This window comes from Mustela nivalis, assembly GCF_964662115.1.
Source record: "Mustela nivalis genome assembly, chromosome: 19".
In the NCBI taxonomy this organism is placed as follows: Eukaryota; Metazoa; Chordata; class Mammalia; order Carnivora; family Mustelidae; genus Mustela; species Mustela nivalis.
In genome coordinates, this window is record NC_139038.1 from 18,384,696 (window position 1) to 18,396,891 (window position 12,196).

The 12,196-nt window shown below is 46.6% G+C and overlaps 1 long non-coding RNA gene across 2 annotated transcripts in view; it reads left to right on the top strand.

Moving 5' to 3' along the window:
• LOC309854982 overlaps positions 1 to 12,196 on the top strand; it is a 90,374-nt gene that overhangs the window by 16,070 nt on the left and 62,108 nt on the right. Inside the window, exon 1 of one of the 2 annotated variants that reach the window (XR_014306523.1) lies at positions 2,466 to 2,745. The exons of the other annotated variant lie outside the window; for it this stretch is intronic. This is a non-coding gene — a long non-coding RNA (uncharacterized lncRNA). Of the gene's footprint in view, positions 1 to 2,465; positions 2,746 to 12,196 lie in introns of those variants that run through there. 2 annotated transcript variants of the gene reach the window in all.

Sequence of the window (12,196 nt, forward strand, 5' to 3'; positions counted from 1 at the left end):
TTCTCCACATCCTCTCCAACACATGTTGTTTCCTGTTTTATTTTGGCCATTCTAACTGGTGTAAGATGATATCTCAATGTGGTTTTTTTTTTTTTAAGATTTTATTTATTTATTTGACAGAGAGAGATCACAAGTAGGCAGAGACGCAGGCAGAGAGAGAGGAGGAAGCAGGCTCCCTGCCGAGCAGAGAGCGCGATGCGGGACTCGATCCCAGGACCCTGAGATCATGACCCGAGCCGAAGGCAGCGGCTCAACCCACTGAGCCACACAGGCACCCTCAATGTGGTTTTAATTTGAATCTCCCTGAGGGCTAATGATGATGAACATTTTTTCATGTGTCTGATAGCCATTTGTATGTCTTGATTGGAGAAGTGTCTGTTCATATCTTCTGCCCATATTTTGATATGTTTGCCTGTTTCGTGTGTGTTGAGTTTGAGGAGTTCATTATAGATCCTGGATATCAACCTTTTGTCTGTACTGTCATTTGCAAATATCTTCTCCCATGCCGTGGGTTGCCTCTTTGTTTTTTTTTTTTACTGTTTCCTTTGCTTTGCAGAAGCTTTTGATTTTGATTGGGGCATTTAGCCCATTTACTTTCAGGCGAACAATTGAAAGATATGAATTTAGTGCCATTGTATTGCCTGTAAAGGGACTGTTACTGTATATTGTCTCTGTTCCTTTCTGGTCTGTTACTTTTAGGCTCTCTCATTGCTTAGAGGAACCCCTTTCAATATTTCCTGGAGGGTTGATTTGGTGTTTGGAAATTCTTTTAGTTTTTGTTTGTCCTGGAAGCTTTTTATCTCTCCTTCTATTTTCAACGACAGCCTAGCTGGATATAGTATTCTTGGCTGAATATTTTTCTCATTTAGTGTTCTGAATATATCATGCCAGTCCTTTTTGGCCTGCCAGGTCTGTGTGGATAGGTCTTCTGCCAGTCTAATATTTCTATCATTGTGTGTTACAGACTTATTGTCCTGATCTGTCTTCAGGATTTTCTCTTTTTCACTGAGGCGTTTAAGTTTTACTCTTAGATGACAGGGTGTGGACCTATTTTTATTCATTTTGAGGAGTGTCCTCTGTACCTGCTAGAATTTGAGGCTTGTTCCCCTCACCAAATTAGGGAAATTCTCTAGTATAATTTGCTCCAATATACCTTCTGCCCCTCTCTTTCTTCTTCTGTGATCCCAATTATTCTAATATTTTTTTGTTTTATGGTATCACTTAGCTCTCGAATTCTCCCCTCATGTTCCAGTAGTTGTTTGTCTCTCTTTTGCTCAGCTTCTTTATTCTCCATCCTTTGGTCTTCTATATCACTAATTCTCTCTCTGCCTCATTTATCCTAGCAGTAAGAGCCTCCATTTTTTATTGGACCTCACTAATAGCTTTTTAAATTTCAAACTTGGTTAGATTTTAGTTCTTTTATTTCTCTCAAAAGGGATTTTACTTCTCCAGAAAGGGATTCTCTAATATCCTCTGTGCTTTTCTTGAGCCCAGCTAGCACCTTGATAATCTTCATTCTGAACTCTAGTTCTGACGTATCACTAATGTCCGTATTGGTTAGGTCCTTAGCCGTTGGTACTGCCTCTTGTTCTTTTTTGTGTGGTGAGTTTTTCTGCCTTGTCATTTTATCCAGATAAGAATAGATAAATGAGAGAATGAAATACTAAAAGGGTAGCAACGACACACACACACACACACACACACACACAAATAAGGGTAAATGTGATGAAGGGATGGGAATATGACTGTAAAGATGAACATTAAAAAAGATTCTTAAAAAGGAATTGATAACATAAGAAGTTGGTTGAAAAAAGAAAAGGAAAAAGAGGAAAGAATGTGATTAGACTGGAGACTAGGAGAAAGTCATGCACTAGATTTAGGGTATATTTTGATCTATTAGAGGAAATTGTATCCCAAAATTTTAAAGGAAAAAAAAAATCCTATATGTATATAAAAAATAAGGCTAAATACAATGGAGGGATAAAATATGAGTATAGCAATGAAAATTTTAAAAGATTTTAAAGAACTACTTATAAGATAAAATAGTTAAAAATGTTAAAATAGGAGACAGGAAAAATTTTTAAAAAATAGAAGACATAAAATTAGAAAAATTTAACTTTGAAAGAGTAAAGTATCACGGGGAAAAAAGCCATGAATTCTCGTGACTGTGAGGGGTAGTCCGCTAGCACAGGGGTTTTGCTTTCCTCAGTGATTGGTAAAATTGGTCTTTGCTGGGTGTTTTTTGTTCATCTTCTGGGGGAGGGGCCTGTTGCCCCGATTCTCAAATGGTCTTTGCCTGAGGCAGAATCGCACCGGCCTTGCCAGGGGCGCTAAATCATCTGCTCCGTTCGCTCTGGGGAGCTTTTGTTCCCTGCGCGCTTTCCGTAGAGCGAGGGGAATAAAGATGGCGGCCTCCCAGTGTCCCTGCGCGCTTTCCGTAGAGCCACGGGAATAAAGATGGCGGCTTCCCAGTGTCCCTGCGCGCTTTCCGTAGAGCCACGGGAATAAAGATGGCGGCTTCCCAGGGTCCGGCCCGTGGGAGCCCAGAGCTGGGGCCCCGCTCCTCAGTGCGCCCTCGGGGAAAAGCCGTCGCTCCCTCCTGCCTCCTTGGTCTCCGGCCGCCGTCCGAGCTCGCCCAGCCTGAGACCCAGCGTTTTCATCTCTGGCGCTCCGCCCCGCTTAGAGTCTCCAAACCCAGCAGAATCCTGCCGCGGGGTCCTGGGCCGCTGCTGCCCGAGGACGAAGGTGAGTCTCCCGCGTCGGCCGCTTGTGAGGCCCCTGTTGGAGGAGCAGTGGCCCGCCGGGGACCGCCACCCCGGGCGAGAGCCCCTCCTCGGTCCGGCTCTGCGGCCGGCTGCCCCGCGCTGCCACCTGCGAGCTCTGCCGCGCTCAGACGCCCCCGGTCTCTCTGGGACCCCGAGGGACCCGAGACCACACGTCCCTGCCGGGGCTCCGACCTTGCCTGGCTCTGGGGCGCCGGCCCTCCGCGGAGCCGACTGACAGAAGTTCCCATCTTGTGCGCCGCTGCTCGGCGGCTCGCTGGAGCGGCCCCGCCCCGCCCCCACCCGCACCCGCACCCGCACCCCCGCCCCGCCCCCACCCGCACCCGCACCCGCACCCCCGCCCCGCCCCCACCCGCACCCCCACCCCCGCCCCGCCCCCACCCGCACCCGCACCCCCGCCCCGCCCCCACCCGCACCCGCACCCCCGCCCCGCCCCCACCCGCCCCCGCAGTCTCGTCGCTTGGGAGCCCCCCTCCCCACGTCCTACCTGCCAGAAAGCGGTGGCTTTTCTGTTCCCAGGATGGCTGCTTCCCTTCGCTCGCGTCCCCCGTTGAGTGTGCGGGTGTCGGGGCGGCGGGACGACTGTCCGGCCGAACTCGGGGCACCTGAGGGTATTTTGGTCTCCCCTACTCCGCCGGCTGGCTCCGCCTCCGCTGTTTTAATACTTCTGATGCTTTACGCAAAGGTGTTTTCTTGGTTTCCTTTTAAGATGGTTCATTCTTCGCGGACAGAATTGCAGCCGATCATGGTGTGTGACTTCTGTGTACCGCGGCCTTGCTGGGTTCGTTGATTGCTCCGAGAGTTGGGTGGTTTCTGCGCCTTTTTTTTTTTTTTTTGAGTTTTCTATATATAAGACCATGTTCTTCGTGAAGAGAGGTCGTTTTACTTCCTCCCTCCCAGTTTGGCTGTATTTTACTTCTCTTTACTGCAGGATTGCCCTGACTAGTGCTTCCGGTCCTCTGCATGGTAGAAGCGGTGCAACTGGCATTCTTGTTCTGTTCCTGACCCTAGAGGAATAGCTTTAGTCCTTCACCAGAGTATGATGCCGGCTCTGAGTGCTTCATCGATGGGCTCGATTATATGGAGGTTGTCTGCTTCTACTCCTAGTTTATGTGCTTTTTGTCATGGAAAAGAACTTTTTCAAAATTTTTCTCTGCATCCGTTAAAATGATCCCGTAGCTCCCCCCGTCCATATATTTTGATGCCGTATCACAGTGATTGGGTTTCATGTGTTTAAACATTCTTGCACTCGAGTGATGAATGGTCTCGGTATATAAACAGAGTTAAGATGGTGGTTTAAAAGTCTTGATGAAGTAAGTCTGATGCATGTATTCATGTATGTCTTCTGATACTATTTTTGGATATTTCATTGTTAGACATTAAAATTTTTATGAAAATTCTAAGCAGACTGTATACCCAGTGTGGGACTTGAACTCAGAACCCTGCGATCAAGAGTCACTTGCTCTACTAACTGCCCCGGCCAGGTTCCCCCAAATATTGATTTTTTCCTTTGAGTGGGTCATATTTCCATGTTTTTTTTTTCCTGTTGTTTTTGTTTTTGTTTTGTTTTGTTTGCTTTTTTTTAAGTTTTGTGGTCTTTTGCTCAAATTTGGCATTTGAAAAGGTTCTCTTTCCCAGTCTGTGAACACTGGCATGGAAGATATTTACTAATTAGTGGTTTCCTGACCCTTGAGATCAGCCTGTGGTGATGGCTTAAATTGTTCTCAGATTTTTTTCCTGGCCATGTGTTTTGTCTGGGTTTGTGTGTTCTTCCTTCCCCCTGACTCCCCGATTTTCCCCTGGCTGCTTTCAAATGCTTTATTTTTTTTAAATGCTCAATAAATTTTTGTTACTGTTAGTACACACAGTTCTCTGTGAAGGATAAAAGAACCGATTTGAGGTTGTATTTTAATTACACAGCAAGGTGGCTTTTTGTTTGTTTGCTTTTTGTTTTTATTTAAATTCAATCAGCCAACTTATAGTACATCATTTGTTTCAGCTGTAGAGTTCAGTAGTTCATCAGTTGGGTATACCCTCGAGTGTTTATCACATCACATGCCCTCCTCAATGCCCATCACCTGGTTACCCCTTCCCCCCATCCACCTCCCCTCCAGCAACCCTCCGTGTGTTTCCCAGAGTTAAGAGTCTCTCGTGGTCTGTCTCCTCCCTCTCGGAGTTCTTCCCGTGGTTTTTCTTCCCTCCCCCTATGATCCTCTGCACTATTCCCTATATTTCACATGAGCGAAACCATATGATCATTGTCTTTCTCTGATTGACTTATTTCACGTAGCATAATTCCCTCCAGTTCCATCCACATTGATTAAATACTTTAATTTTCTAAAATGTTTTTACCTTAGTTTCTTCTCAGGGCTTTAGATGTTCTGTTCTAATCTATTATATATATATGTATATGTATATATATATATATTTATTTCCCACATCCCTCCCTTCCCTACATCCCTCTCTCTTTTATAACAGTTCCATGACCAGTAGGTCCTCCTTTCTCCTCCGATGACAATTTCTTTCTCCAAGGCGTCCATGGGTCTGCAGTCCCCCTTCAGTTTTCATGCACTGTGACACCCGCTGCTGCCGTCTGCATTGTTTAACCTAAGATCCACAGTTTTCCACCATTCCTGGGTGAACTCAGGTCTGGTAAGATAGAAAACCGTCCCGAGGGCAGCCCCCAGGCAGGCGTGGATGTCGCACACAGTTTCCATTCTTATTTCTGGCGTGAGTGAGAGAAACTGGAATTGGGCCCCTGCCTCCAGACTGCACCTTGCTGTATGGGGAGGGTATGGGCCAAGAGTGAGGAAAAATTGCTTGAAATTTCCTCCCAGTTTGAATTGGCTTGCTTATTTATTTATTTGTTTTGATTGGGTGTTCACTTGGTTGTCCTCACTCTTTGGTCTAGGGCTCCTCTGAAGTTATTTAATCAGTCTGGAGTTGTTTGTTTGATATTCCCATGGGAGCAGGGGATACCGGGCTTTCTAGTGTGCCTTCTTGTTGTCTCCTGGGGTCAGTTTTTGAGTGAGTGGGTCTTTAGGCGGATAAATGAGTTTGGAGCTGAGTGATCCGGGCTCACATTCCTTAGTTCTGTCCCTGCAGAATGCTAGACCCCTTTCAGAGAGTTCTTAGGAATGCAATCTGCTAGCTCTGTGATGAGGATGGGTGAGGTGGGAGTTGGAGTGGGAAAGACTAGAATGACGTACATTTTTCCTAAACCAAAGTCTTTACCTCCACAACAGTGGCCATTTGTATGAGATATGAAGCCAAGAGAAGCTCTCTTCCAGGTCCTTCCACTTATAAATTATGACCTTCTTCAAGGCACTGAATTTCTTTGAGCTCCAATTTCGACTGCAAAAAATGACAAATAATGCATGATTATAAGAATGATATTAGGGAAAGATGTGTAGGAAGAATTTTTAAGAATAATACACTATGAAAGCCTCTGTAAAATGTTGCTAAGGAAGATAATTGGTTGCTGCCTGCCATTCATTTCCTCCTTCCGTAAAACCCAGAAATCACGCAGTAGAGGAAGTTGACCCGATCTCAGGCTCCAGTGGGAGAATGCTGACTGGCCTTTACCAGGGTTAATCCAACAGAAGTTCCCGAGATGAGACCGGTGCTCTGTGCTTCGCAATGTGAAATACTAGCCAGCTGTCCCATGTGGCTAGGGGGTACTTGAAATGGGGCTAGTCCCACTGAGAAGCTGAATTTAAAATTTTATTTAAGTTTAATTAATATCAACTTAAAATTTAAAAGATACATGCTGGTAATAATGAAATAATTTTAATAATTTGATAATAAATGAATTATTAATAATTAAATTAAATAAACAAAGACTGGTAAGTGGCAGCAAGGATATGGAGAAATTAAGCCCCTCCTACATTGCTGGCAGGAATGTCAAATAATATATGACCCCTTTGGAAAAACAGTTTGGCAGCTCCTCCAAGAGTTAAACATAGAGGTCACGTGACCCAGCAGTTCTGCTCCCAGGTCTACACCCAAGAGAACTGAAAACACATTTCACACAAACACTTGTGCGTGAATGTTCACAGGAGCGTTATTCATAGTAGTCCCCAAATAGCAACAACCCAACTGTCTTTTGACTCATAAATGCAACACAATGAAATTATGGTATATCCACACAATGGAATATCAATCAGCCACAAAAAGGATTGGGGTATGGATGAAACCTTATGCCAAGTTATTAAAAAAAAAAAACCCAGATATGAAAGACCACATATTATATGATTCCATTGATATGAAATGTCCAGAAGACACAAACCCACAGAGACAGAAAGTAGATTAGGTTGGCAAAAGCTAAGAGGAGGAGGGAATGAGTGCAGGGTTTCTTTCTGGGATGATGAAAATACTCTGGAATTAGTAGCGATCCTTGCACAGCACTGTGAATATATGAAAATCCGCCAAATTAAACATTTTTAAAGGGTGATTGAATGGCGTATGAATTATATTTCAATTTTAAAGGTAGTCGCATGTAACTGGTGTCTGTTGTCTTGGACAGCATTGTATTCCCAGCAGAGGCACTTCTTTTCCCCTTGCTAGTGAACAAGCGTCCGGTTAGGAGAAAGTTCTGGAGTTCCTCTTGGTAAAAGTGTCCTTCTTAAGAAGGGGACACAGGAAGAGGTGACCCTTTTTCTTTTTCCTACATTGTTTCCTGCACTTCCTCCGTTTCTGCCCCTACAATGTCCTGGACATGAAGCTTAGAACTGCAGACACCGTCTTGAGTCCCTATGGAGGGCAGGGAGCACAAAGCCCACACACAGTGAGGATGGTGGAGTGGGAAGAGGGGAAATTCACTGGTTTTAGGTGGTATTGTTGAGTCCTGGATCATACTGGGCCTGAAACCCACCCTCTTTGTCCGCTACACAATAGTTGCATGAGATTTTAAATTGTCCTACTGTTTAAGCCATTTTCAGTCAATTACTTGCTTCTGAAAAATCCTGATAGTTCTATTCAGTCACCCCTGGTTCTTCATTACCACCCTCACCCTCTTCATTATCATTATCGTAGTTTTTCCTGTATGCTTGGCTGCTGGGAGGGGAGAAGTTCTCTCTAATGGGCTTCTTTCTCCTCCTTCAGTAACTATCAGAGAGAACAGACCGGCTATTGATAAAGCAAGTGCTCTCCTAGCACTTAGGCCTCTCGAAGGTCCTGCATACCCTTTATCTCATTGGGTCTTTGCTACAACCTAGTGAGATGGATTTTAGCTGGGACCCTTACTTCCTTCAAGCACGAAGAGGGTGATGTTTGGCTGGGAGTGACTTGCCCTAGGTCACCCAGGTCCTGGAGAGGCAGACATTCAAACTCAGATCTCCAGACTTCTGATTTCATACCATGAAGCACAATGGCCTCTTAGGTGCCAACACTGGGTGGTGGTGTTAGATTTTTCCTTTTTCCTTTCCAAGAGGGAGCAACAGCATGGCATCTGGGTGGTGATTTAGAGGTAGTGGCTCTCCCACCTCCCTCCCTCTTTTATATCCATGACCAATAGGTCCTGCCTTGGGGACCCACCTAGAGAGAACACACCTTGATGTTCAAACTTAGGGACCTGAATGTTCAGCTTCTTGAGTCACAGAAATCTTGCCTCCCGGTCTCCATAGTAGAGTGGCTGGGTCACAACCAGGTGGATTTCCAGGCCACCAGGGATGTCTGAGCCATTTGAAGGACAGAGGGCAGAATGTCGTTGGTCTGGGCCAGGGTAGCACATGTGAGGAACAGCCTGGAAAGAGCAATCATCTTAGGTGATGCCACAGTAACTCTAGCTCTCCAGTGACACCAAGAAAGGGACCTGGTACCTGTTCAGCTCCCTCTGCTCTCCCAGCTCCACTGTCTTCAAGCCCTATCCATACCCCTCAAGCCCCCACCGACCAAAGATGGCCTCACTGTCTGCCTTATGGAGAAAATACAAAACAGCAGATGCCAGGGACCTGTCAGCTCACCTCCTTCCCCTGAGACTTGGCACGAGATGTCTGGAGGACATGACCTTTATCCTTGTCATCATCAGCTTCAGCTCCAGCACTAGCATCAACAGTAATGAGGCGGTCAGGAACGGCCATTCATGGAGAACCCCATCAGCCTGGTGCACGGCTGGGCACTTTACGCAATCTCATTGACTTCTCACAGCTCCACCGAATTTCCCCGTTTACCAAGGAGCGAGCTGAAGCCAAACGTTGAGCGGCCTGCTGGGAGTCATACGCTCATTCCTGCAGACACCAGGAGTGTAAGGCCAGGCCCTTTGGACCCTTGAGTCTGAGTTTTCTGTCACCTCTCCAAATAGAGGCAGAAGTTGTCTCCGATTGATCAATTGATGAATCCGTTCACAGAATCAGATTCCAACCCCTGGGCACCTACATCTCACATCCCTAATGCCCACCCTCAGGAATGGGACCGTGAAAGACAAACTGGGTCCTTCCTCGAGGTGACACTGAAAACAGGGAGTCATCATGCCAGACTGTCCTGGGGAGGACCGTCCTGAGGGTGACATGGGACAATGGAGATGTCAGGGAAGGAGCATCTGAATGAAGCCTGAACAAGGAGTCCAGGAAGACCAGAGGCTCTCCTCCTTGCAAGGGAGGGACGGGGCCACGCTTACCTTTTCGTAGAATGAGCTGGTTTCCAACTCCCAGTGGGACTAGCTATGCCCAATCCCAACTTTCTAGGGCTCTTCCCAGCAAACTCCAGAATTCCCAAGCCCAGTCAGTATTCCCCACTGCCAAGGTCATTCTAATGCTTATCCAGGAGAAGGGACAGTCTAAGGGGCAGGGTCTTTCCAGCAAAACATATCTGGACTGAGGGTCCAGCCAAACAGCCTGGTGTGGCATGCGTCTCTCTATGGACCCAAGAGGACCAGAGACTCTTGTCCCCTCTCATTGGCCCTGGTTTCTGAGCCTCCAATAAGGCCATTCTGTGCGACACTGTGAAATTCCTTACAAGGAGCCCCCCAACCCCCCGCCCCGCACACCCAGACAGCGACCACCATGGGACCTGCCTTACTGATGATGACAAGGCTGTGAGCCCTCCATTGGCAACATGCACCAACCATCACGGTGTCATCGTGATTGGGATTGTCATCTTCAGTGTGAGCGTGGTCATCACCTCCTGTCACAGCCAAGGATTGCACTGCCCTCCCCTCTGCATCTCCACCGCTCCCCTGCCTTGGGGGTCCCTGAGCCTGGAGAGTGGCTGGCAGGAGCGCTTTAAGAAACAGGCCCTCGCGCTTCCGTGAGGCATCAGGAAATGTCAGAGACCGTGAATGTAATGTGTCCTGTCAATCAGGCCTCAGACCGCAGACTGGCAAGGCCCATCGACTGAGGCCTGAGAAGATTTATTTTGTCTCACTTAATTGCCCTTTGTGCTTTGTAAACATAAAGGTTGCTGCTTGTGCTCTGACAGCTCGAGTAGCATTTTTCTGATCAGAAAAAAAGATGACATTTGGGCACATCTTTCCCTCACTCCTCATAGTCCCACCCCCCTTGCCTTGCACAAACAAGCGAGGGGTCCAGAACATCCCCAGCACTGGTACCAGGCAGACCGTGACCTCAGGCAAGCGGCTGCTCCTTCCCGGCCTCAGTTTCTCCTTCTATGAAATGGGGGTGGTAACCAGATGTACCTCGAGGGGGTGTTGAGAACATTCACTGAGGCAGTGCAGGGGAGTGACAGCAAGCCAGGCTTAGGACTCAGAGCCCTTGGTTCCTTCCCAACTCTGCCACTTGCCAGCTATGCGACTTAACCTCACTAGGCCTCAGTTTCCTGCTTTGTCCGAAAAGGATGCCCGTAAGAGTGCCTGTTGCACAAGGTTATTTGGAGGATTGAATGAGTTCATAGCCTCAAAGCCCCGAGAAGAGTGTCGGGCACACAGTAAGGGTAAGACAGTGGGAATTGCTTAAATTAGCATAAACCACATGCTTAGCTCAAGCTTCACACACAGTAGGGATGATGACTATTTTCTTCCAAGAGACTCCTCAAGGAGCACTTTATCTGTTAGCCTGCAGCCATTTGGAGATTTCCTGTAAAGTACAGGATTCTGGGTTCTCTTGAGAAGCTGGCATCGCTGGGCCACATTTCTGCTCAACAGCAATGACGGGCCTGAGTAGTGATGCTCACCATTACCACGAGACTCTGGGCATTTTTGTCTCCCAGCATCCAGCCATAGGCCACTGGGGGATGTTCTCACTTGCAGAGGCTGTGGCTGTATCCCAGATCTTTTCTCCCAGGATGCCCATCAAGCTGGAGCCCAGGAAATCCCTCATCCTGCGAGGAAGAGCTTTTACCTTCGACCGAGAGAAGGGCTGCTGTGGCAGTAGTTTTCTGACCAACCCCACCCACCACCCTTGGGCCACACGGGGCCTGCTAATTTCCCCGAAAGGTTGCACATCAATTTTTCTGAGTAAAGTTTATTGAGAATCCTCACATGGCTGCTTTTCACATGTGCCCAAATGTTAGCCATTTAATTACTAGGTGATCTAAGTTCTTAAAATATCTATGTGTCAACACGAGACTTCATTAATATGCTTTTCATTTTTGAATATAGTTGAAAAATCATAAGCTGTTAATATATACACATACGTGCATATTTTCCACATCAGTTGTTCTTGTCTGTGCCTCAAAAATTTACTCACCACAGTTCTACCTTCCTGGTTTATATCCCCTGTCTTGTTGGAAACAATTGGCCTGACCGTAGAATAGTCTATAAGCAAATCTCCAACAATGTGAACCTATAGAATCATTTCTAGGACTCACTTCCTCCCTGAAAAAAAGAGAGACGTTTCCTTAGCAGAAAAGATCTTGTGTAAGTTCGGCAGGTGTTGGACCAGTAATAGAAATCACTAAAGAGGGCTGGGTGTGTGGTAATAGGGAGGGGTGAGGAGTGTGGCAAACCAGCACACACGCACCGGCTAAAAGAGGCAGCTGAAACTGCTGCAGCCGGTAGTTAACAGGCAAGAATGGGAGCGAAGAGTAACCAGATAATTCAATTTTCAAAGAGAGATCAGCACTTGATTTTTTTAAGTCAATCTTCCAATTTTTTTAACATTGGCAATTAACAAATGTGGGAAAAAACAACCCCACTCTGTGAGCCAAGTGAAACACATCTGTGAGATCACTCTGGGCTCAGATGTACCATCTCTGCGGTGCAGACCATTAGCAATGGACTTGGAATATGGAGTTCGAAAGCCCAGGGCTGGACTCCTAATTTTGTCATTTGCTTGCCGATCGACTCTGACTGCCGGCATCATTAAAACCATCTGGAACTTCAGGTTCTTTATCAGTGAAAAGAAGACGTGACTACTTGCCTAAAAGAGTTAGCATTGAAGATTCAATGAGAAAATTCTTATACAAAGCTTGATGTGCTGCCAGCAACGAGTCAACGCCCAGAAAATAACTTGTGGCTG